At 51.6% G+C, this 4,165-nt stretch overlaps 1 protein-coding gene and 1 long non-coding RNA gene across 3 annotated transcripts in view; one reads left to right on the forward strand and one right to left on the reverse strand.

Annotated features, from left to right (window-relative positions):
• Window positions 1–716: 716 nt before the first annotated feature.
• Window positions 717–3,416, reverse strand: LOC121659590. 2 transcript variants are annotated; one of them, XR_006014381.1, is made up of 4 exons: window positions 2,826–3,408; window positions 2,155–2,717; window positions 1,739–1,806; window positions 717–1,051 (listed from the first exon to the last, which is right to left on the reverse strand). It is a non-coding gene; the product is annotated as an uncharacterized LOC121659590 (long non-coding RNA). The 2 variants fall into 2 exon arrangements; XR_006014380.1 differs by having other exon boundaries at window positions 1,739–2,717; window positions 2,826–3,416.
• HOXB3 (homeobox B3) overlaps window positions 1,413–4,165 on the forward strand; it is a 10,394-nt gene continuing 7,641 nt past the window's right edge. The window contains exon 1 of the mRNA XM_042017713.1: window positions 1,413–1,715. The gene's annotated coding sequence lies outside the window, so the exon portion shown is untranslated. The remainder of the gene's footprint in view (window positions 1,716–4,165) is intronic.

Consider the following 4,165-nt stretch of genomic DNA (forward strand, 5'->3'; position numbering starts at 1 on the left):
AAAAAAAAAAAAAAAAAGGGCCGGGATGGGGTGAGCGGCCCTGGGGGGGCTGCGGGAGGAGCGAGGCCGGGCGGGAGCGGCTCCGCCCCCGAGAGAAAAATTAATAGAGAAAAAAAAAGAAACCCCAAACCAACCCCAAAACAAAACAAAGAACGCGGGGAGGGGGTGGGGGAAGCCTCGCTGCATCCCTCAGCTGCAAGGAATAAACGAGGAGCAGAGCAAAACAACCGCCCCCGTGGCTGGAGCCGCTTTTTATTCCAGCTTCTTCTGCTGGTTGTTTGCTTGTTTGTTTGTTCCTCTTTTTCCCCCCGCTCCCTCCCTCCACTCCAAATAAACGCGATTTTCCCCTCTTTTCTCCACCTCCTCGAGTTTTGTCTCCCCACTTTTCTTCCCCGCTCCCGGCGTGGGAGGAACTTGGGAAGAGTCAGCGTTTGCTGAGCTCACAGTGCAGAAAGGGATTTGTTTTTTTAAATTTTTTTTTTCCCTTTTCTTTTGATTTTTTTAGAATTTTTTCTCTTTCCGAACCTCAGAGGGACCCGAGCGGCCCCAGCTGAGCGGGGAGGGCGGTGATGTAAGTGGAGCACGGCCAGGGCTGCGCATTAAAGCGCGTGTAATAATAATCCTAATAAAAAACCCAGCCACAGGCCGCCGACTCGAGAAGGTCACGAAGCATCCGCGGGTGATTTATGGACTCGGGGATGTTGTCACAAGCAGAGTGAGGGTGCGAGGGGAACATTTTTATTTGAGATTAATAACATCAACATACAGAACGGAAACAGGATTATTAAAGCGACCGAATATTTCCCAAAACGAAAATATTTTTAAATGAGATTGCTTTTTTTTGGTTTGTTTTTTTTTTTTTTTGCTTTCTTTTTCTTCCCTTTCCCTTTCTCTCCTCCCCGCGCCGGGAGCTCTGCGTGCCAAAGTTGCGGTGATAAATCTCGGCGTGGCTTTCGGAACGTTCGCGGCTCGAACGCGTTAATTTTGGGACCGAATCGCTGCTGCGCGGGTCGTGTCCTCGTGCTCCATAAAGCAGCTCCGTCCTCCTCCTCTGAGCACATTTTGGAATCGGGAAATTTAAAAAAAAAATTCATTTTCTGAATCCTCAAGGCTTTTCTGCCTTTCCGGGGAAACGGCCTGGTGTTCCCCCTCCTGTTTTATTGTTGTTTGCCCCAAACTAATGAACTGCAGGTATTTAATCTCTTAAAAGCGTTTAACACTGAGATCACCGCCAGGACTGAGCCCAAATCCTTCACCATGCCCAAATTTTGCAAGCTGCCCTCAGAGTTCACCCCCAGCCCACGGTTCACGGGTCCGTCCCCAATGGGAACCCCAAAACCGGGAGGAGTTTCCCCGGCCTGGGGGGTTTCCAGGGAGGGAAGGTGGAAGGAGACACCGGGGAGAGAGATGGGATTGCACCAAATCTTCAGGAGTAAATCCGAATTTTGGTGGGGCTGCTGGGTGATCCCTGCAAGTGCGGGGATTCCTGGGCTGGGAGAAACCCCCAGAGGGGCTTTTGTTCACCTTCTCCCCATTCCCACCAATTTCCTCCTCTGGCTGACCGGCAATCCCCTTGTCCACGCTGCTCTGACCCAACTTTCACGCTGTGTTTTGTTGTTTTTTGTTTTTTTTTTATTTCCCCCCCTCCTCAGTCCTTCTCCTCTCTCAAAATCCACCGCGGCCTCGAATTTGCCGGAGCAGCCCTCGGAGGATCGGTGAGTTTTGCTGCAGCTCCTACCTGGCCTCTGTGTGTGTCGTGTCCGTCTGTCCCTGCTCACCACCAGCCTCGCAGAAGCCATTCCTCCTCTAAAAATCCCCCAAACGTGACTTGTTTCATTTATTTTATTATTTTTTTTTTTTTAAATTTTAAATCCCTCCCCTCCACCCCACCCCAAAACAAGCAAAGGCTGCTGCGGGTTTCAGCCGAGTTATTTTCCTTTTGCTACCGGCTTGTCTGGAAACTTGGTGATTTATGGCCGTGACTTGGAGGGAGTGTTTGAGATGGGAGATATTTCCTGCGCTCCCTTTGAAGGGAGAGCCACTCAGATCGCAACATTTGCTGCTGATTTCGTGACGAGGGCGAGGGAGCCGCATTTGAAAGAAAAATAAGCTGCAAGCAAAGCAAAAATGGCAATGCCTGAAATAACTACTTACAGCAGCTCAACTCCTAAACGTGCAACCACCGCCTTAACAGGGATTTTTTCCAGCTGGTTGAGGTTAAAACAAGAATTTTTGCACTTCAGAGGAGTTGCTTGCAGGATCCGAAGCACTTCTGGCTGTCCAAGAGCTCCAAATAAGTCAGTGGAGATCCATGGTCAGAAATCTGTAGAGAAGTTCATCTGCAGAGAAGTCTTTAAATAGTCCACGACTGTTTCTCCTCTTCCCTTTTCCCTGGGAATTCCACGCCGGGCTTCCTAAATGGGAACTGTCTCGGCGCAGAAGATTTATGTCGGAGCAGTTCATAAAAAGGCAGATGAGAGGGGTGGTGGGGGGAAAAAAAATAATAATAAAATGGCAATAATGGTGTTCTCTGGTCCCATCTGGGGGCTGCAGGCTGCAGGCAGAACAATAGCTGGAAACCCCGGAATCCTTGGGATCAGACTTTATCCATCACCTGGAAAACCTTGGCTGTGTGAGTCCTCCAAAGTCCAAATATTTCCTTGGGCATCCTTTTTATTGTCGTTTTATTTTCTTTTCCTCTTTCCAGCGCTGTCAGCCTGAAGGTGCAGCACACACAGAGCAAACAAATCTATTAATAGTAATAATAATAACAATAATAAAAATAATAACAATAAAAGGCGATGGAACCCCTCGAAGGGTCCTACCTTCCCAGCAAAGTCCAAAGAGCCTTGGTGGTGCCTCTTTGCCTTTTGCTCCACTCAAATTCCCCCCTCGTCAGCACTTCAGGCCAAGGAGGGAGCGCCCGGAATTAAAGGAGGGCCGAAAATTGGGATGGGAAACAAAAGTAGCACTTGGGAGAGGGGGGGAAAAAAAAAAAAAGGAAAAAAAAAAGTGCAGACACCTAAATTCCTCGCCCAGCCTTCCTCCCACTCGCCAGCCCCTCCTCGTCACGGGGTTTTTTTCCACCCTAAAAACGCTTCTTGGCCAGTTTTTGTTGGCGGCAGAGGGGAGAGGCATAAATCTCCCGTGGCGACAGCGGCCCGGCAATCCCGGGTTATTAATAACCGCAATAATAATCATCTTTATTGCCCCACACCTCGCCGCCTCGGCCTCCCCGGAGAGCCCTTCAGCCCCCCCCAAGCCCCGCACCCACTCCCGAGGCTCCGGGGATGCTGAAAGTTCCGCCCAAGTTCCTCCGAGCCGCAGCCGCCCCCCGGCGCGGCCCCTCCGCGCTGCTCAAAGCCCCGGTTCAGGCCCTAAAAAAAGGGGGGGATTCGGTCTGGGGGGGCTGCGAGGAGCCCAAGGCGGCCGGGGAAGGGGGTGGGGGGAGCATCCTCAGCATCCTCTTGGAAGAGGCGCGGTTGTGGCCGGCGCGGAGGGGAGAGGAGGGGAGGGGGGGACAGGGCGATGGGGAGAGGCTTCATTAGCATAAATTGACACCTAATTGTTAAACACGTGAATCAAAGGGCGGCTTTGCCGTCTCTCTGCCTAGGCCTCTGTCCACCGCGCCTGCAATTAGCATAATTTTTCACTAGTGACGCTGTTCGGGAGCCTTCGCCCGGCGATCCGAACCAAATCTTGATTCTGAAATATCCCCTCCGCTTCATCCCCCCCCAACCCCCCCCCCCCCCCCCCCAACCCCCCCCCCCCCCCCAATCCCCCCGTAGTGGCCGGGATCCTCGCGGTTCTTATTTTAATCCCAGCCGAGCACGGCGCGGTTCAGGGGGGGTGCGTGTGGCGGTGCCGGGTGGGTGTGGGGTGGGTGGGTGTGTGGGGGGGGGGGGTTTTTTGGTTTAGCTTTTTTTTTTTTTTTTTTTTTTTTTTTTTTTTTTTCCTCCCTTCTCCTTTCCCTTCTTCCCCTTTGCCGTGCTAAAGCAGAGGCCATTGTTATCAGTGAGCAGCGCGTACCAGTCCAGAGGCCAAGTAGAACCTCAGCGTTTGGCCATTCAAAGCCCCTCGGCTTTTCCCGCACGTCTCGGGAAAGCTGGGAAGCATCTTGATTTTTTATTTTTTTTAATTTTTTTTTTTATTTTTCTCTCCCCCC

Source organism: Corvus kubaryi, unplaced genomic scaffold, assembly GCF_017639235.1.
Source record: "Corvus kubaryi isolate FWS band 111438036 unplaced genomic scaffold, C.kubaryi_AGA036_p1.0 123, whole genome shotgun sequence".
In the NCBI taxonomy this organism is placed as follows: Eukaryota; Metazoa; Chordata; class Aves; order Passeriformes; family Corvidae; genus Corvus; species Corvus kubaryi.